The 22,472-nt window shown below is 40.0% G+C and overlaps 1 pseudogene; it reads left to right on the forward strand.

The window, feature by feature from the left end:
* The window catches only part of LOC103267641, a 139,485-nt pseudogene extending 125,255 nt beyond the window's left edge, over window positions 1-14,230 (forward strand).
* Window positions 14,231-22,472: the final 8,242 nt, after the last annotated feature.

Raw genomic sequence — 22,472 nt, forward strand, 5'->3', positions numbered from 1 at the left:
GCTCCCAGCCACCGCAGCCTCGACCTGCTGGGCTCCGGCGATCCTTCCGCCGCAGGTTTCCAAGGAGCTGGAACTACAGGCATGCACCACCATGCCTGGTTAATTTTTTGATTTATTGTAGAGATGAGGTCTCGCCAAGTTGCACAGGCGGGTCTCGAACTCACAGGCTCAGGCAATCACCAAGCCCGGCTTTATCTCTTTATTTTTTAAAAAAAATTCTGCCTACGAACCTGCTAAATTTTCTGCTGGTGTTTAAATAAAGTCATTGCTTATGGCATTCTAGCATGATTTTTTTTTTTTTTAGAGGTCTTTTTAAATTAATGGCTTTACAAATTACAATAGCTCCATGGCAACAAACAACCTAGATACCTTTTGTAAAGGTACATTTGGGTTTGCCTGACTAACAATTGCTTGGGGGTGATAGAACAGTTAAGTGAAAGATTTTTATTCTAGAAGAAAAAGAACTAGATAAATATCTACAAAATTTAGGTTCTCAGATCAAACAGATAAAAATTTTGAACTCAGAGTAATACCATAAGATAACTTTGTCTAGCACAAAAATTGCTTTGTCTGCCACTCAAAGGGATCAGCAAAGCAAATAAATACAATTGCAAATCATTTTTAAAAATGCTTCTCTACCTGCATTCACCAGACAAACAAATCATATAGGCTAACAAAATATAAATTTGTTGCTTACGCAAGACCACTTGGAGATTTTGTTTTTCTTTCTTTTTTTTTTGAGTTGGAGCCTCACTCTGTCGTCCAGACGAGTGCAGTGGACGCTCCCGGCCACTGCAGCCTCGACCTGCTGGGCTCTGGCTATCCTTCTGCCTCAGCCCTCCAAGTAGCTGGAATTACAGGCATGCGCTACCACACCCGGCTGATTTTTTGATTTATTGTAGAGATGAGGTCTCGCCAAGTCGCCCAGGCGGATCTTGAACCTGCGGGCTCAGGCAATCCACTCACCTCAGCCTCCCAAAGCGCGGGATAACAGGCTGAGCCATCGAGCCCAGCTGATTTTGTTTTTCTTATACAGTTTAGCCAGTCTTAGCTAAAATGTACATTGAAAATGGAAACACTGAAAATTTAACAATATAGTTAATTAGAACTGAAACAAAGGGAACAAAAGGGGCAGAGGAGGGTAAAAGAGTCTAAAAGAAAAGGAAAAAAAATCTCAAACTTGCCTTATCCCAGATTTTGATTTGCAGTCTTCATTAGATTACCTAACAGGGCAGATACAGTTTAGCCATGTGAACAGGTCCTATTTTGTGAGGAATAGAATTTGAATTCAACTGTCTTTAATCAACTGGTGAGTTTGTTTTACTGTTTTGCTGTTTCATGACTAAAATTTCAAAATGAAAGCTAGGGAATTTGCTTCTGATAACATATTTGTGTTGTCTGTATGTTTTTATATTGTGTGTAGATAATATTTTTCTACCAAAATATATGAAAAAGTTCTGATTAATTAATTTTTTTAAAATTGGGGTCTCACTTTGTCATCGAGACTGGAGTACAAGGGTACAATCCACAGCTCACTGAAGCCTCAACCTCCTGGGCTCATACAATCCTCCTGCCTCAGCCTCCCAAGTAGATGGGACTACAGGTGCATGCCACCATGATTGGCTTTTTTTTTTTTTTTTTTAAACTTTTTATAGAGTTGCCGTCTCACTATGTTGCTTATGCTGGTCTCTAATTCCTGGGCACAAGCTATCCTCTTGACTTGGCCTTCCAAAGTGCTGGGATCACAGGTGTGAGTCACAGTGTCTGGCCTTAAAAAGGGGGAAAAGTGCTTAAATCAAGTATTTTATAAAAAATATAGTAAGAAACCCAATGTTCTTAGTTCACATTACTTAGCAAATATTTGATAAATTACCTGGTTTAAAATTTGTTAATAAAACTAAATAGAAATGTCTTCAGAATTGTCAATATACATTTTTGCATAAATTTTACTGCTCACACAGTTTTATATATGGCTCTACCAGAAGTCTTAGTGTCAGGTTTGGACACAAAAGTTATGAGACTATATATTCAGCCTAAAAACAGAATAATCTTGTTTAATATTGTTGGTGTAATAAAAACAAATGTATCTTTTGAAGCAGTGGTGAATATTTGATATTCACAAGCTATACAAATGTTTAACAAATAACTTAAAATGCTCACTAGTTTTATCTAATATCTCAGTTTTCATATCACCTAGATAAACTGTTTAAAATAAATTAGTTAAATGTAAATAAGACAAACATTTATAAAATAACTTTTTTTGTAATTTAAAGTTTTTTGTTGGTGTTGTTTTGTTTTGTTTTTTAGTGGGAGTCTCACTCTGTCACCCAGGCTGGAGTGCAGTGGCACACTCATAGCCACTGCAGCCTCTACCTGCTGGGCTCAGGCAATCCTTCCACCTCAACCTTCCAAGTAGCTGGAACTACAGGAACACACTACCATGTCTGGCAAAAAAATTTTTTTTATTGTAGAGATGAGGTCTCGCCAAGTTGCCCAGGCTGGTCTCAAACCCCTGGGTTTAGGGAGTCCTATCGCCTCAACCCTCCAAAGTGCTGAGATTACAGGTGTGAGCCACTGTGCCCACCTTAAAGTCTTAATATTATGTTAAATTAAGTGATAGATACTCATTAAACTTCTGGATCACATTTTGATCTCTTTTTTTTGAGTTAGAGTCTCACTCTGTCGCCCAGACTGGAGTGCAGTAGCCGCTCCCGGCCACCACAGCCTCGACCTCCTGGGCTCCGGCGATCCTTCTGCCTCAGCCTTCCAAGTAGCTGGAACTACAGGTGTGCGCTACCATGCCCGGCTGATTTTTTTTATTTATTGTAGAGATGAGGTCTCACTGCCCAGGCGGGTCTCGAACCCGCGGGCTCAGGCAATCCACTCACCTCAGCCTCCCAAAGGCGTGGGATTACAGGCTGAGCCACCGAGCCTGGCTGGATCACTTTTAAATAAGATAAAACAGTGTATATGTCAAAGACAGTTTAAAATTTCTTGCTTCCTACAATTTAATTAGAAATTAAGTTTACTAAGAGTCAAAAATTCTACAAATGTATTTCTTTTCTTTTCTTTTTTTTAGCAGGAGTCTCACTCTGTCACCCAGGCTGAAGGGTAGTGACACACTCCCAGCCACTACAGTCTTGACCTGCTGGGCCCAGGCAATCCTTCCACCTAGCCTTCCAAGTAGCTGGGACTGCAGACACCTGCCACCACGCCCCGCTAATTTTTTTATTTATTGTCGAGATGGGGTCTCACCAAGTTGCCCAGGATGGCCTCAAACCTGTGGGCTCAGACAATCCTTTCACCTCGGCCTCCCAAAGTGCTAAGATTATAGGCATGAGCCACTGAGCCTGGCCTTCTAATTCTATATGTAAAGTATACCAAATAGATGTGATTTAAAGAGAAAAATCACCAAAGAACGGTGGCTCATGAAACATGGTAACATGGTGAGACCTCATCTCTTCAATAAAAAATAAATAAAAAGTAGTGGCATGTGCCTGTAATTCCAGCTACTTGCAAGGCTGAAGGGAAGAATTGCCTCAGTCCAGCAGGTCAAGGCTGCAGTGACCATGAGTGTGCCACTGCATTCCAGCCTGGGTGACAGAGTGAGACTCTGACTCAAAAAACAAAAAGAAAAATTATAAGAAAGCCATAAGAATGTATTGTTTATTGAGAAAAAAAGATAATAATTTTATCTAAATTCAGAGGTTATTAAAGGTTATTTCAAAAAGTAAATTTAGGAAGAAAATAGAAACAAGATAGAAAGGAATCAGTAAGCAGGAAAGAGAGATGTGAAGACAGCTATAAGCATGAAGATGTATTTTTGGTAAGAAAGAATAAAAAGAGAATAATTTTGCATGAGATATAATTACTCCAGAACAAAAATTTGTATGGCAAATTAGTAGAGTAAAATGATTTTTTTTTTAGATTGGAAAATATAGTTTATTTAGAGGAGAGACAGGACATGAGAGAGAGAGAGAGAGAGAGAGAGAGACAAAGGAGATTCACCTTCCCAAGGTAGGAGAGGGGGCCAAAGCTGGTGGCCACAGCTCAAAGAGCGCATGACCAGACCATAGCTTAGCAGACCAATGGCTAAAATGATTATTTAAGAAACAGGAAGTATAGGACAAAGTAGAAAGTCTAAGCATATTGCCAAAGGCTTATGCGAGTTGTGAAAAGTCTGAAGGATTAATTCAAAAAAGAGATTTGTGTGTGATAAATTTGGCTATTATTAAAAGGAAATTATTTATAAGGTTTTTAAAAGATTGAGCTTTAATATTAAAAATATACTAATACAAAACTAAAACAAAAAGTCCCTTAAGTTAGAATTACAAGGTGTTTTGTTTTGTTTTTGCTTTAAAAAAAAAAATCTGTTTAGGCCAGGCATGGTGGCTCACGCCTATAATCCCAGAACATTGTGAAGCTGAGGTGAGAGGATTGCCTGAACCCATGGTTCGAGCCCAGCCTGGGCAACTTTAGCGAGACCTCATCTCTACAATAAATCAAAAAATTAGCCAGGTGTGGTGGTGTGTGCCTGTAGTTCCAGCTACTTGGAAGGCTGAGGGGGAAGGATCACCTGACCCCAGCAGGTCAAGACTGTGGTGACCATGAGCATGCCACTGCCCTCCAGCCTGGGTGACAGAATGAGACTCCAACTCAAAAAACAAACAAACAAACAAACAAACAAAAACCTGTGTAGAGAGGGAGTTTCACGCTATGTTGTTCAGGCTTCAGTTTAACCACTGTTTCACTTTGGTTAAATGAATTATTATCAATTCACAATGACCTGTGATTCTGGTTTTGTTTGTTTGTTTGTTTGTTGTTTTTGGTTAGGGTCTCACTCTGTTCCCCAGGTTGGAGTGCTGTGGCATGATCACGGCTCTCGGCAGCCTCTACTGCATGGCTCTCCTAGACTCAAGTAATCCTCCCACCTCAGCCTCTCAAGTAACTGGGACTACAGGTACACACTGCACTCACTTTTATTCTTTATATAAAGTATTGATCTGTTCTCAGTAAAAATTGCAAGGTGTTTTTATTTTTATTCTGAAATCTGTTTGTCTAGATTTTTAATAATCTCCTGAACTGTAGTTTCAACCTGTTTTACAGTTTCTATTTTTGCCACCTTTCTTTCTGAGATCTAATTAATTTCCCTATTTTCAGTTAGAAATGCTGTCTTCTTCAACTAGAATGATAATTTCATTTCTTGAGTTATAGTTTTCCCCTTTGAAGTTTCTCAGATTCATATCTCAGACATTCAGCTTTCACTGTATCTTGCGGCATGTGACTTGCAGGTCATCCTTAATCTCCTTCTACTCTTCTTTCTCCCCCTGAAAAGGTCTGGGATGATAACTCTCTCCTCACTTTTTTTGTCAGCTCCTGTAACTTTATCTGTGGTTTTTACTCTGCTATTATAATCTGATACTGAAATATTTATCTTGAAGTTTTAGAAAAGCAATGTTTTCCTCCAATATAACTTGATTCTATACTCAGTTTTTCTTGATGTATTTGAACTGTCCTATATAATCAGGAAACTTCTTGTGCTGTTACTAGGAGCCTTGTATTCCCTTGTTTAGGTGCTCGTTTTCTTGTTTACTTTTTCTATGATATGGTGTACACTTAGAACTTTGGACATTTTTTCTTCTTCTTTTTTTTGAGTTGGAGTCTCACTCTGTCACCCAGGCTGGAGTACAGTAGCATGCTCATGGCCACCACAGCTTCAACCTGCTGGGTTCAGGTAATCCTTCTGCCTCAGCGTTCCAAGTAGCTGGAACTACAGGCACGAGTCACCACACCCAGCTAATTTTTTTGATTTATTGTAGAGATGAGGTCTTGCCAAGTTGCCCAGGCTGGTCTCAAACCCATGGGCTCAGGAAATCCTTTCATCTCAGCTTCCCAAAGTGCTGGGATTATAGGCGTTAGCCACCGTGCCCCCCACCCTCTGACCACCTTTTTCTTGTATATGATTAAATTCAAGTACTCTTTCAAATTTCAGGTTATCTAAATAGGCTTCCCATTACAAAAAGTTATCCCACTGTATCAAGTTTTTTTTGTTTTGGTTTGGGTTTAACCTTTTTGGTAACTTAGCCTAAGAAACAAATGTTTTGTACTTATCAAGATAATTTTGTTATCTTTATTAGGTTTTTCATTACTTAGAAAAACTGAGCTTCAAAAGCATTAAGATTTTTTTTTTTAACATTCATGTTATTTTCTGTATTGCTTTTGAAGTCTTTTATTACTTTGGTTAAGTGAATTTCTATAATTTTGCAATGACCTGTGATTCTGCTTTGTTTTGTTTTGTTTTGTTTTTTGGTTAGGATCCCCCTCTGTCAGCCAGGTTGGAGTATAGCGGCATGATCATGGCTCTCTGCAGCTTTGATCTCCTGGGCTCAGGCATTCCTTCCACCTCAGCCTCCCTCGCAGCTAAGACTACAGGCATGCATGACGCCTGGTTAATTTTTTTATTTTTTACAAAGATGTGGTCTCACCATGTCATCCAGGTTGGTCTTCAACTACTGGATTCAACTGATTCTCCCACCTTGGCCTCCTAAAGTACTGGGATTACAGGTGTGAGCCACTGCTCCTGGCCAGCTAGCCTCAAGAAGCTTTTGAATTTGAGATTCCTATGTGAGATTCCTATAGAAAGAAAACATTATGTTTCTAAAAGAAAAGTTAGAATAGACCTGTTATTAGATTGTAGCACTGTGTGTTGCTTTTCAGTCGTTGATATCTACCTATAGACTAAACTCAATCCTAAATTCTTCCAGGCTCCTCCATCCAAATTTCTTCCATAGGATTAGTAAAAACAGTAACTGCTCTTTTCCTGACACTCTATAAGCTGAAACTAGGTATATTTTAAGGAACAAGTCTCATACCTGATGTATGGGCCACACAGAAAGCTCACCAAACTGCCTGATGCCCCAACCAGTGACATTCAACCTGCAGACTAGGACAAGAAGTCAATGGCTTCACACTGTAGCAGTTTTTTCCAAGATGTCAGAACAAGACTCCATATAATAATGAGATGCTTGCTGCCCTTAATGCCTTTTTCTCTTAGCAGCCTATCAGTCATTTGATTTACTCAGTTGGTTACCTTTAAGCCTAGTTTCATGATTGCTATTAATTTTACTTTGTATTTTTTTCTTTTTAAGCTTTATATCTGTTACTTGTTAAGTTTTTGCAGAAGTACAATTCCTAACAGAATAATGCATGCCTGAAATTTTCAGATGATAGCAAAAGACTACGAAACAGACAAAATTGAACTTAACAATGAACTTCAGGTAGACTTAGCCTGACAGTCACTCCCTCCAGTCCATTCTTATCATTCAAATTTGGCTAAAAGGATTTTGATACTGGCTCCTAGCTGTCATTCAATGCTTCCAGTTTGGGACCAGAGCAGCAACCCAGGACAGGTCCATCCTGACACTGAGAGACAATCAATACCAAATTATAGAATGATTGTTCAATGATGATATCAGGGAAAATTTCTGATCAAAAGGGGGAAATGTGAAAGTTGTCAAAGTCAAAAGTTAGTAACTTGTGTTTAAAACAAAAATAAAACCAAAAAAACCTGACAAATAGAGCCAAGGGCGGGTATGAAGGAAGAGTTCTCAAACATAAATTCCTGACAACAAACAGTATCATACAAGACTGCAGAAACCACAACCTTGCACAAAGGCCATTGCAACCTTACACAAAAAATACTTCTGTGATGACATCTGCTGAGCAACTGCTTGCCAGCCTCAGACTGGTCCAGCCTTTTTACTAATCCTCATAGCGAAGGATGATTATCTTCAAACAATTATGTAATCCTCCTCATTTTTTCTTTAAAAAGAGTTTTCTTTATCTCTTTGGATATGCATTGTTTACCATGGCTTGCATGTTCTCATTTAATGGTTTCTTCCCAAATAAATATCATTTACTTTTTAAAAAAATTTTTAATTTTAAAAATGTGGGGTACAATTCAGGGTAAGATATACAAATGTTCATTATGCAGGTAACCTTGCTGATGAGGTGTGCCCTCCCCTCCCCTGGCAGTTTCTCTCAACTGCCAATCCCACTCCCCTCCCCCACCCCCGGCAGTTTCCCACTACTGCCAATCCCTTTCTTATAGTTTTTACGATAATTGTTTAAGGTCTGCTTATGAGTGAAAACACATAGTACTCTGTCCTTTGTTTCTGTGATAGATCACTGAGTATGATAATTTCTAAATCCATCCAAGTTGCTGGAAAATCCATATGTTTGTCCTTCTTTATGGCTGCATAATATTCCATTGTGTATATGTACCACATTTTTTGTCCAGTCCAGTTTCAATGGGCAGCAGGTTGGTTCCATGTTTTTGCTATTGTGAATAGTACTGCAATAAACACGTGTGTGCAGGTATCTTTTTTTGTAGAATGATTTGAGCTCCTCCAGATATATTCCCAGTAGGGTGATTGCTGGGTCATATGGAAGGTCAATTTCTAGCTCTTTCAGAAATTGCCACACTTTTTTCCAAAGAGTTTGCACTAGTTTGCATTCCCATCAACAGGGTGGAAGTGTTCTTTTTTCTCTGCATTCTCACTTTATCTGTTGTTTGCTTTATCAATGATGGCCATTCTTGCTGGGATTAGGTGGTATCTCAATGTGGTTTTGATTTGCATTTCTCTGATGATTAGTGAGGCTGAGCACTTTCTCATGTGTCTGTTGGTTGCCCATATATCTTCTTTTGAGAAGTGTCTATTCATGTCTTTTGCCTACTTTTTAATTTTTTCATTTTCTTTTACGAAGTCTCTATTTTTTATTTAGGTTGATAAAGGAGATTGCCTTTGCTAAGGTGGATGGTCCTCATTCAATTAGTTGAATACTTTAGGGGCAAAAACTGAAGTTTATTGAAGAAGAGGGAATTCTGCCTCAGAAGTCCTGCCTGAGTCTCCCGCCTGTTGTCTTCCCCTACATATTTCAGACTCACGATTGCAACAATGCATCTTGATTGAGTTTCTAGTATCCTGGCCTACTCTACCAATTTTGGACTTGTCAGCTTCCATAATTATGTGAGCCAATTTATGAAAATAACTCTCTCATTCCATATATACATATGCATATGTATATATGCAGTTATGCATTGCTTTGGGGTATGTTCTAAGAAATGTGTTGTTAGGTGATTTTACTGTTGTGCAAACATCATAGTGGGAAGTTAGGCAAACCTAGAAGGTTTAGCCTACTACACACCTAGCCTATATGGTACAGTTTATTGCTCCTATGCTATAAACCTATTTAGCATGTTACTATACTGAAAATTGTAGGCAATTGTAATATAATGGTAAGTATTTGTGTATCTAAACATATCTAATCATAGAATAGGTGCAGTAAAATATGGCTAAAAAGATTTTAAAATAATACACCTAGATAGAACATTTACCATGAGTGGAGCCTGCAGGATTGGAAATTGCCCTGGGTGAGTCAGTGAGTGAGTGGCGAGTGAATGCGAAGGTCCAGGACATTACTGCACACTACTGTAGATTTCATAAATACTGTGCACTTAGGCCACGTTAAATGCATTTGTTTGTTTATTTATTTATTTATTTTTGAATTAGAGTCTCACTCTGTTGCCTAGGCTGGAGTGCAGTGGCATGCTCACGGTCACCGCAGCCTTGACCTGCTGGGCTAAGACAATCCTTCCACTTCAACCTTCCAAGTATTTGGAACTACAAGTGTGTGCCATCACACCTGGCTAATTTTTTGATTTATTGTAGAGACAAGGCCTCTCCATGTTGCTCAGGCTGGTGTCGAATCCCTGTGCTCAGGCAATCTTGTCGCCCCTGCCTCCCAAAGTGCTGGGATTACAAGCATGAGCCACCGTGCCTGGCTAAATTTATTTTTTAAAGCTCTTTCTTCAATAATAAATTTACTCTAGCTTACTGTAACTTTTTATGTTATAAAATTTTTAATTTTTTAATGTTTTTTGACTCTTTTATAGTAACACTTTGCCTAAGACGCAAACACATTGTAAAGCCATACAAAAATATTTTCTTTTTTCTTTGAGTCGGAGTCTCGCTCACAGCCACGTCAGCCTTAACCCACTGGGCTTAAGTGATCCTTCCACCTCAGCCTTCCAAGTAGCTCAAACAAGAGATGTGCACCACCACACCCAACTAATTTTTTTATTTATTGTAGAGACGAAGTCTTGCCATGTTGCCCAGGCTGGTCTTAAACCCGTGGAGTCAGGCAATCCTCTCGTCTCCACCTCCCAAAGTGCTGGGATTACAGGTGTGAGCCACTATAAGCTTTTTTTCTGTTTTTAAGTTTTTAAAAATTTTTACTTTTTAAACTTCTCGGTTAAAAACTAAGACACAAGCACACACATTAGCTGAGGCTTACGCAAGTTCAGAGTCATCAATATCTCTGTCTTTCATACCCACATCTCATCCCACTGGAAAGTTTTGGAGGCAATAACATGCATGGAGCTGCCATCTCCTGTGATAACAATGTCTTCTTCTGGAATACCTCTTGACGGACATGCCAGAGGTTGTTTTACTGTCAACTCTTTTTTTATAAGTAGAAGAAGTATACTCTAAAATAATGGCAAAAAGTATTGTATAGTAAACACAGAAACCAGTAGCATGGTTGCTTATTATCATATCAAGTATTATGTACTGCATGTAATTGTATGTTAAACAACCAACAGCATGATGGTTTTGTTTACACTGGCATCACCACAAACAAATAGTACATTGAGTTATGGTGTTACAACAGCTATGACATCATTAGGCAATAGAAATTTTTCAGATCCATTGTAATCCAGTGGGACCACTGTGTATATGAAGTCCATTCTTGATAAAATATTACTGTATACCGCACATTACAGTAAGTCCCCTACATACGAAACTTCAAGTTGCAAATTTTCAAAAATGCAGATATGCATTTGCATTTCTAATTATGTAATTTAGTTCACATGTTTGGTATACATTTTCACATGCATACAGGGTATGTACTGTAAGATTAAAAATGTTTATTTTTTCTTTTGATGTATTTTTGTATGAAAAGTATTGCAAACATATTAGAGTACAGTACTACATAGCCAATTGTGCTAGTTGGGTCCCTAGGCTAACTTTGTTGAGCTATGAACAAATTGGACTTATGAACGTGCTCTTGGATTGGGACTTGCTCGTGTGTAGGGGACTTACTGTACTTTATGTGTATATCCTATTGGTTTTGTTTCTCTGGAGAACCCTGACTGATATATATGCCAAACACTAACCTTTCATAAACAATTATATATACTAGTCTGACTGGTACCATCATCCATTCACCCACTCACTAATTCATTAATTCAATCAAATATTTTTAAGGTAGCTATTATATGCCAGATATAATGCCGATAATGTGATTATGCAGGGAGGAAAAAAAAACCTCACCTTCCATGCTGGTAAGAAAGACAACCTGCATATCAAAACCAAAAATCAACCAATCAAACGGCAGTAATGGATCCGTGGACAAAGTGCAAGAATAGTCCAACTGGAGGTGATCCATGAACACTTCCTGGAAGAAGTATTTTGAACACAAAACAGCTTTAATCCTTGCCAACATAATTCAGCAAAGAAGAAGGTGTTTTTAAACATTCATTAAAATTAGCCTGGCATGGTGGCATGCACCAGTAATCCCAAATACTCAGGTGGCCGAGGCAGGAGAATCGCCTGAGCCCAGGAGGTCAAGTCTATGGTGAACCATGAGCCTGCCACTGCACTCCAGTCTGGATGACAGAATGAGGCTCTGACTCAAAAGTAAAAATTAAAACTAAACACCTATTAATCTTTTAAAATCCAATGTGTAACATCTATGCACACACCACAACTATACTAATAGATTAGCAAAAAGTAGTTTCATACATGGGAATAAAGAATAACAACAAAAGAAGCACAATAAGAAATGACAAGAGAATATAAGCAGAGAGGAGTCAAGGTTTGTCACATTCACCTTTTAAGTATCTTCTGATCTCAGCAAAATAGTCCAATTTCCTTTTCTTTTCCTTATAGATACTGATGACCCTACAAAATATGAGAATTCTGATCTACTTTTACCTCATGTGATCCTGTTCAGCTCAGAACTTACCATAAGAAATTAACTTTTCTATGTCTTATGTCTTTTAAGGAGTCACAAGTTAACTTTCCTTCCTCTATTAAGTTTTAGGATTAAATTATGAAACAAAACATAAGAAGTTGAACCAAATGAGCTATTGATTTGTTGAGCTGAACAGTCATTTAGACTTTTGAGAACAGCCTTGTCCTTTGAGTACAAGGAAGCTACAATTTAGCTTGCTATCATTTTTCACTGCTTGTCACAAAAATGCCCCAAAGCTGGTCTGTTTCAGTCACTCCAGCTTACAAATGAGAAACCCAAGGCACTAGAAGGTAAAGTAATTTTATTCTATGAGTCAGCAGAGCCCTGGAAGGCCATGAGGAAATATGAGCTTCAGGCAATTTTGAGTAAGATGGTTCTTAAGTCAGCAAGCGCCCTTATGAAGAGGTGAATTCCAAATTAAAAGCTATAATTAACTCTCTAAGATGAAACTTTCTACTGTCCTATTCATTATGGAATAATGAAAACAATCTCATATAATTTTAAGAAATAGGCAGAAGAAGACTGATTATGGATGGTGAATTTCTGTGGGTTGTGAATGTGTAATGCCACCATGCTAATGACACTACTGGTGTTGTGGCATATATGACTGTGATAGCTGTATTCATGCAGTGAGATCCAATGTTCTAGTGCACATTATGAGTAAGACAGTATATGCAGATATTAATGTACTCCTGGGTAAAAGAGTCTGAGTCATCTAGAAAAATATTCCAAAAAAAGAAAAAAAGCAAGACTCCTCATAATTCACTTCCATAGCTGGCAGGAAGCTGTCATATGATTATTTCAGTGACAGACTTTGAAGAGTGGACCAAAAACACTAACCCAAGATGGCAGCTCCAGCAGATAGAGAAGGTTGAAAAGTTGAGTAAACTAGGAGATTGGCACACATTTCCTGACTCAGCCCTGAATTTTCTTTGTCTTTCTGGGCAAGTCCTTTCCTGTCTGTTTCATCATCCTCAGTGAGGGAATGGAGCTAGATTAGGTTGCTCCAGGGTGCTATATAGCTCTTGCATTATCTGATTGCGTATTTGCCTGACCTGCTGCTTCTCAAGTCCCAAGAGGGACCCACTCTGCAGTCATCACCCGCCGAGCCATCCCCAGGCAAACATATCAACGAATAGGTGATGATTCTGCAAACGGCAGCATTTTCATTGGAGGAAGTTTCATTCTGAAAAATTTTAAAAAGGCCTTTTTCAACTTGCCAGTAAAGGCTCTACAAGAGCAGGTCAAGGTGGCCACCATGTCTTAAAGAATGGTTGTGGTGGACTGGACTGCTGTCAATGGGAACTGGTGAGGTGACCAACTTTGCTGCATACATGTTTGCACCAGCCACGCTAATGACTCCACTAGGAGCTCTCAGAGTCCTAGTAAGTACCATTCTTTCTTCATACTTTCTAAATGAAAGACTTAATCTTCATGGAAAAATTGAGTGTTTGCTAAGTATTCTAGGATCTACAGTTATGGTCATTCATGCTTCAAAAGTAGAGGCAATCAAGACCTTAAATAAAATGTCTCACAAGTTAGGTGATCCAAGCTTTGTGGTCTTTGCAACACTTGTGGTCATTGTGGCCTTGATATTAATCTTTGTGGTGGGTCCCCACCATGGACAGACAAACAGTCTTGTATATATAGCAATCTGCTGTCATTGGTGCATTCTCAGTCTCCTGTGCTAAGCATTGCTATCAAAGAGCTGTTTGCTGGAAAACCCATGCTGTGGCACCCTCTGGCCTGGATTCTGCTGTTGAGCGGCATTGTCTGTGTGAGCACACAGATTAATTATCTGAACAAGGCCCTGGATATATTCAACACATCCATTGTGACTCCAATATGCTACATTTTCTTTACAACATCAGTTTTAATTTGTTCAGCTATTCTTTTTAAGGAGTGACAAGATCTGTCTGTTGATGATGTCATTCACATCTCAATTGACTTCTTTACAATCATTGTGGGGATATTCTTGCTGCATGCCTGTAAAGACGTCAGCTTTATTCTAGTAAGTCTACCTGTGTCTTTTCAAAAAGAGGAAAAAGCAATGAATGGCAATCTCTCAAACTCAGCATGCTTTTCGTTTCCTTCTGATAGCAACCCTTCCTGCCTCAGAGATGCTACTACCTAATTGGGAAGAGTGCTCAGAGACTCGTCCCAGCATATGATGGAAAAACCAAGTAATTTGAAGTCTGGCGGAGGAGAATTTGTATCCTATTTTCCCTACTTACTGATTGTGTGCTGGTGGTGGTTTCATGCTGACTAGCTGTGCGATGTGAGGCTCTTTCTGACCCTCAGTTTCTTTGTCAATAAGATGAGCATAATAATACCTATTTTATACTTTTCATGTATGGATTAAACAAATAAGACAGTTGGGCATGGTGGTTTACATCTGTAATCCCAGCACTTTGGGAGGCAGAGGCAACAGAATTGCTTGAGCCCAGGGTTTTGAGATCAGCCTAGGCAACTTGGTGATACCTCGTTTCTACAATAAATCAAAAAAATAGCTGGGTATGATGGTGCATGCCTGTAACTCTTGGATTGCTAAAGCGGAAGGATTGCCTGAGCTCAGCAGGTCGAGGCTGCGGTGACCATGAGCATGCTATTCACTGTACTCCAGCCTGGGCAACAGAGGGAGACTCCTACTTAAAAACATAAATAAAATAAGACAATGCTGAATGATTCTGCCTAAAAGAATACCTGACATGTAACAGATTTCAAAACTGTGAGCTCTATTCCTACTCTCTCCATACTTTGTACTTTTTTATTAGTGCTTAGAGGTAAGGGATGTTACTATACTCTAAAAGTCAATCTTAGCCAACACCCAGTGATGAGAGATAGACTTGGCTTCTTACCCTTGAAACTCCATTATGTAGGCAGTTATATATTCTGCTTACACAGCAGGTTCAGACCTTAAGTACACCACCAATTCTCTTTTTAAAAGATGAGAAACTTGGGCCCTATGCCAGCAACCCACTAAAGACTGGGTAAGAGTAAATAGCAGTATGTAGGCCCTTTATACAAGTCTGACATTCCATATTTATGCCATACCTGTGAGACTGAAGAGCTAAAATAGAACATAGAGATCATTTCAATGTGGGCAATAGGGGCAATGTAATGGATGCTGATGTAATGCTTTCATGAGCCAAAAGAGCTGAAGCAGCCAAACTGTCCAGAGAAACAAGAGGAAACAGGCAGGATCAAGGCCCAGGAGTGAGGATTAAGGTGTGGTAATGCGAGAACTGTGATTCTTTTTTGGTGTATTTAAAGCCAACTACAAGGAAGAGGTAAGAAATTTACCCTCTGAATCCAGACTTCCTACAAACATTATTGTTTCCTACCAAGATTTGAACTCTCTACAAGATAAATTTTCTTTTGGGAGGACATCAGCAGGGGTCATGGAATTAATTGACAGGCCATGGTGGCCCCACTCAGCATCAGACAAATTGACTGGCCTCATAAGCCCAGAGTTCTCACCACAACACTGGGCAGCTCTTTGGCTACAAGAGCACAGTGCATCCCAGAACCAAAGATTAGAGTCAGAAGATGTATCAAAGAACTTTTAGAATAGACTTTAGCCCGCTCCTATATTTAGTTTATCTTCCTCTAAAACAATGACTCTCAACTGGGAATGATTTTGTCCCCAGGGTGCATTTTTGATTGTCACAGCTAGGAGACATGGGGTATCTACTGGCATCCAGTGGGTAGAAGCCAAGGAAGCTGTTAAACATTCTACAAGTCGGGCTCAGTGGCTCAGCCTGTAATCCTGCGCCTTGGGAGGCTGACATGAGTGGATTGCCTGAGTTCGAGACCCGCCTGGGCAACTTGGCGAGACCTCATCTCTACAATAAATCAAAAAATGAGCCTGGTGTGGTAGCGTGCGCCTGTAGTTTCAGCTACTCAGAAGGCTGAGGCGGAAGGATCGCCGGAGCCCAACAGGGCGAGGCTGCGGTAGCCAGGAGTGGCCACTGCACTCCAGTCTGGGCGACAGAGTGAGACTCCAACTCAAAAAAAAATAAAAATAAAAAAAACATTCTACAACGCAACCAAAGCAACAACAAAAAAATTATTTGGCCTACAATGTCAAAAGTTGAGATTGAGAAAACTTGCACAAAATAAGATACCTTGGAAAGAAAAAACTTCTGAGGCAAAACAAAAAGAAACTAAGGAATCTTCTACCATAAGTAACTCCACTCCTGTGCCTCAGGTAACTTAATTAGAATCCTGTGTAGGATCAAGAGATGGATGGCTTTTCTATACCCTGGTATGACAGACACTGTAAAACTTAGTCTTAGATAAAACACAAAACAGACTTAAAAGCACAGAGTTACAGTTAAAGAATAACAATTTCTTAAAATCCTGCATGTACTGGAAATTCTTTTCAGTGTTGGCCTCTCTCATTATTGCCCATTCCTCTCCCAGTCATAACAAGGCTTGATTTACAGGAGGCCCCCTGTCTAGAAACCCTGTGGAGACATAGTAAATCAGTGCTCTCACTGCAGAAAGCCTGCTGTCTCTGGGAGGTAATTCAGCAGCTGCTAAGGAGTCTCCCCTTCCTGCCAGCTGCTAATAGAAAGAAGAATGATGATGTACTAACTCACTAATTGCCAGACAAATGGGGCAGGGTGCATAAAAGAGGAGAGGGATGTCTGGAAGAGATGAGAGGATCCATCAGGGAGTTATTTCCAATGGCAGAAACACAAGGGAAAAAATGTGTTCTGATGCCAGGGAAAACATAATCAGAAAGAATGATAGCAAGTACTAAAGAATACATAATCAGCAGAGTGGAAGAGGGAGCTGGCATTCTCACCAAATGAGCTTCATGATTCCTGGGTCCCTAATCGGATTTCCACAGTGGCGTTTCTTCATGGGAGCTACGTGGTGAGGACCAGATCAGCACATGTGACTTGGGCATCCTGGGAGGGGGTATGTTGCTTCCCGCAGGGTATGTGGTATTGTCTGTGAGGAAAGGTACTTGCTTTCCAACTATTCCAGGAATTGAGAAAAAAAGGCACTGTGCCCTCTGCCCTGTGGAACTCTGCTTAGAGACTTAGCTTCATGGATCTTTTCCTGGTTTCCTTATGAAGTCAGTCCAGCACTCTCAATAAATATAATAGTGGCCTTCATGGACTCTTTCCCACTCCTCCGCTCTCCTTCAGTTGATTGTCACTGCGTCACCGTGTCACAAACTCTTCTTTCTTCTGCTGGTTCCAATTATTCCCTCCTGGCCAACATTGTGAAACTCTGCTTGCGGCTGAACTAGAAGGTGGAACTCGCGAATTCAGGAGGGAGGAAGAAAGCCAGTCAGACTCAGAGGTTAAACCAACTCAGACAACATTGATCTTTGGCTACTACTGTATGCCCTCATGGGAAAACACCAGCAACAAAAAAGTCCTTGAAAAAAAATGACAGACAATAACAGGTTCCTCAAGAAATGAAGGGAAGAAGAATCTACTTCCAATCTTTCTCTCCTTTGAAGGCTCACTGAGAAAATTATTTCATGCAGAAATCAAGAATCAAAATTAGTGACTATAATTGTTTAGCTAATAAGCCAGATTTGACATTTCCTTGGGTTGATACTAAAAATCAGAAGAACTTCCATTTGCATGACCCTCGATACTGTATTTAAAAAACTGCCACATACCTAACCTTGTTTAAACCTTATAGCACTCCTGGGAAATTGCTGTAATATTCTCATCTTAAAGACCAAGAACCCAAGGTTTAGAAAGATGACTGGAAATTGCTTAAGATCACAGAACCAATAATATAGATGGTTTTTCCATGTCCTGGTATTACAAACACTATGTAGCAACCAGAAAGAACTTGAGTCAACAGAAGCAGCAGAGATCTATTTAGCATTCACTATGTGTCAAACGCTGTGTAAAATGCTTGCATTTTTTTAACCCTCTTTAATTTTTATTTTTTTGAGTTGGAGTCTCTCTCCATTGCCCAACAGTGCAGTGGCACGCTCACTGCAACCACAGACGTGACCTGCTGGGCTCAGGTGATCCTTGTGCCTCAGCCTCACAAGTAGCTGGGCCACGAAGCCCAGCTAAATTTTTGATTTATTGTAGAGACCAGGTCTTGCCAAGTTGCCCAGTCAGGTCTCGAACTCCTGGTCTCAGGCAATCCTTTCACCTCGGCCTCCCAAAGTGCTGGGATTACAGGCTTGAGCCACTGTGCCCGGCCTATCTTCTTTAATTCTGATAATCCTGTAATGTGAGTGCCATCCTTTTCTACACTGATTAATAGAAGATTATCTAAAACACAATACATATATGGCAGGAAGATTGTAGCTCAAAATTGATAAGTACAAACTGCTTCATCAGCTGAAAATATGATCAAATCTCTTATTTTTTTCTACTGTTTAGTTTTCATTATTAGAAATGCACTCATCACTAGAAAGTCTAAGATCTCATTCTTCAGGTATCAATAATATGTGCCTGTTCTCTCACTGAAACTGTTCAAGAACCCCACGAGCTTACTTAGCTCAAAAGATTCAATCTTCCCTCTGAATGCCAGGCTGAGAGAAAACTAAAGTGTCTGGTTGGTCTCCTCATCTCACTGATTCTGTTACTCTGCTGCAATGTCTGTTATTGTCTCACAATGTCCTACAGCACACTTTGGTATTCTCAGGTTCCCAAGGTCCCCAGCATAATCATTCTCTCTATCAGTGAGACCTCTGCTGGTCTTGAGTCTTACAGAGGCTGCTGAAAAATCTATCAATTTGAACTATTTAGTCTGCACTTACGTGCTTAACCACTGATCCTAAAACAGGACCAACATGCCTGAGAAGATTGGGTCTACAGGAATATCAACCTCATCTGCCTTCTGTGCCAGAGTCAGTGCTTCACCATGAGTCTCTAGAACCACATTACAATATAAGCTCCACCTCTGTCCATGGGAACCATTTTTTCAATGCCTGTGATGTCCTTTCCTACCAGGGGACATCTGTCATTTCCCCATGTGTAGGAAACCCAAAAAGAAAAAAAAAAAGTCTTGATATCTTTACTTCTAAGCCATTATTTAGTGCCTGGGTAAATTTCCCCACGTTCTCTCTAGGACCAATTCCAATTTCAAGTGACATTAGGAGAGCCAGTTTCAGGAGACAATGCATGGATTCTTGGTTCTTTCCCCAGGCCAATAGGTACACGTCGGCCTTACATTGCCATAAGTGATTTAGGACCCTCAAGTAATTTCTCCAATAATAATTAAAAATTTGCAACAAGGTGACTCTGACTCCAGGCACAGAAGAACCTAGCAAATTTTTGGAATTTCATCCATCTTACCAGACACTCCTTGACTTCATGTGTGAATCCACCAATTGGATGACATTTTAATCCAACCAATGCTATCTGTTCCCCCAAAATATACTCAGCAAAACAGTTTATATTGAGATCTAAGTTACATAGTTTCTCAACCTACTGGCATAAAACAGAAATAAAACATCTAAATAATTCTGTTTCATCTTAATACTAACCTATCACTGTGGAATTCACAGCTCATAAATATCTTGGTTCTATCAACATAGTCATATATGATATTAGATTTGCTACTGCAGATGGTATGTTTCTTCACGACACTTTATAAGCAAGATGAAAATGCACTAGTAACTCCAAAACAACGATAAGAAATGGTAAACAAGCCGGGCTCGGTGGCTCAGCCTGTAATCCCGCGCCTTTGGGAGGCTGAGGTGAGTGGATCGCCTGAGCCCGCGGGTTCGAGACCCGCCTCAGCAACTTGGCGAGACCTCATCTCTACAATAAATCAAAAATCAGCCAGGTGTGGTAGCGCGTGCCTGTAATTCCGGCTACTCGGAAGGCTGAGGCGGAAGGATCGCCGGAGCCCAGCAGGTCAAAGCTACAGTGACTGGGAGTGGCCACTGCACTCCAGTCTGGGCGACAGAGTGAGACTCCCACTCAAAAAAAAAAAAAACTAGAAATGGTAAACATAATTCAAACCACAGGAAGCAAGCTAGAATCTCATCTTGTGAAGCCATGAGTCATTTCACACAATGCAAAGTAACTTCCCTTACTCTGGGAGGAACCTGGAATATGTAAGGGATGTTACCTCACCAGACAGACTGCATCAAACACATATGCTTTCTTCTTTTGTTCTCTCCCAATTCCTCAATAAAATAAAAGACAGTGGACTTTGTTTTATTTATTTATTTATTTATTTATTTTTGAGGTAGAGTCTCACTCTGTAGCCCAGGTTGGAGTGCAGTGGCACACTGCTCACAGCCACCACAGCCTTGACCTGCTGGGCTCAGGGGATCCTTCTGCCTCAGCCTTCCAAGTAGCTGAAACTACAGGAACACGCCACCATGCCTGACTAATTTTTTTTTTTTTAATTGTAGAAATAAGTTCTTGCCAAGTTACCCAGGCTGGGCTCGAACCCATGAGCTCAGTCAATCCTCTCACCTCAGCCTCCCAAAGTGCTAGGATTATAGGCGTGAGTCATCATGCCTGGTCAGACTTTGTTTTAAACACAAAAATCACGGGGTTAAAGAAATGGGAAAGGACATGACAATATCAAAAATCTTAAAAACAGGAAAGATGAAAAAGACAGCAGACCCAAAGAAAATAAATCCAAAACTAGCAGCAGGAAAAGCTGGAAACCAATCTGTTTATTCCAGAAAAACCGAAAGATTCTCGAGTTGACAACATCAGGTTCCTCTAGAAGAGAGAAGAGAGATGGGCAGGCTAGAATAGGGTGAATGAGTTAAAACTATAATCAAGAAGTTGCTGGACCCCAGACTCTTCCTCACTTCACTAGCTAAGTGACTGAGCCTCCCCACTCTGGCAGAAGACTGGAAACATATTCTCTGTAGAGGGTAAAACAGTCTCCAAACTGGGCACATTAACTACAATGAAGGGTATGGGTGCTTTTCGGCAGTAACTACCTACGCAGAACTCATGCAGACTCTATAACCTGCCAGGTCCACTGCTAGGAATAAACACAACAGGCAGGTGTGCACAGTCCACTAAAAGATACGATCACGGATGTTTATGGAAGTATTATATGTAGGAGTCAAAAACTGGAAACACTCCAAAGGTTCATCAACAATAGAATGAACAAATTAATTGCAGCATGTTCTTACAACAGAAACTCACAAACACAATATTGCATGAGAGAAGTCTGACAAAAAAGTTACTCTTTGTGAGTTTCTAATTACAAAAAAAAGTTTTAAAAAGGGGCAAATCTTGCTGGGCGCAGTGGCTCAAGCCTGTAATTTCAGCACTTTAGGAGGACAAGGTGAGAGGATTGTCTGAGCTCAGGGGTTCGAGACCAGCCTGGGCAACTTGGTGAAATCTTGTCTCTACAATAAATCAAAAATTAAACCAGGTGTGGTAGCACATGCCTATAGTTTCAGCTACTTGGAAGACTGAGGTGAAAGGATCGCCTGAGCTCAGCAGGTCAAGGCTGCAGTGGCCATGAGCGTGCTGCTGCACTCCAGCCTGGGCGACAGAGTGAGACTCCAATTGGCAAAAAAAAAAGGAGGGGGCAAACTTAATCCTATGGTATCAAAAAGCAAGGTAATTTGAGGGAAGTAATATGATGTAGAGCCTAGGAGGGAACATTAAGGGAGTCTTTGGGATGCTGACAGTCTTCTATTTCTTCAGCTGCGTGTGGTTATGTTGGTGTGTCCAACTTGTGAGCATTTGTTCAGCTGTAACTTATGATCTGGTCACTTTTCGATATGAGTGCCATACTTCCATAAAAAAGTTTATTTTTAAAAAATTGAGTCAACTAACAGATCTACAGATTGCAAATCAAGTTCAGAAGTCTTGAAGAACCCTTATTTTCATTGTAGTAATGGGTTTCTTTGTAAAACTTGCCATCAGTAGAAAGTGTGACTTTTTTTTTTTTTTTTTGAGTTGGAGTCTCACTCTGTCACTCTGTGGGCTCAGACAATCCTCTCACCCCAGCCTCCCAAAGTGTTGGGATTAAAGGCGTAAGCCACCATGCCCAGCCTGGGGGAGGCTTTTGGAAGGGAAGTTCTCTTGGTCCCAAAACCTCTCCAGAGAGGCCACCTACACCTAGCTGGGATTTCATCACTTACATTCACTAACAAGCAGTTCATTCTCTATATACTCTAAATATTCAGCATAAAAAAATTTTCCATTTCTTCCTGGACCATTCTTGCAAAATCTTAAGATATTCCCAAGATTCAAGGCCCCTGTTGTACTTATACCTTCTTCCAGTTATTCAATTAAACATCCAGCTACATGCTGCAGTGAAGCGATTTTTCAGATGTAATTAAGTTCCCAGATCAGTTGATCTTATAAGATCATTGTGGGTGAGCCCTGACTTAAGGCAAGACCTTTAAAAGCAGAGATTTTCTGGCTGGTTAGAGTAGAATTAAATCA

The sequence above is a fragment of the Carlito syrichta genome, unplaced genomic scaffold (genome assembly GCF_000164805.1).
Source record: "Carlito syrichta isolate Samal-C Ts95f unplaced genomic scaffold, Tarsius_syrichta-2.0.1 Scaffold308192, whole genome shotgun sequence".
NCBI classification, from domain to species: Eukaryota; Metazoa; Chordata; class Mammalia; order Primates; family Tarsiidae; genus Carlito; species Carlito syrichta.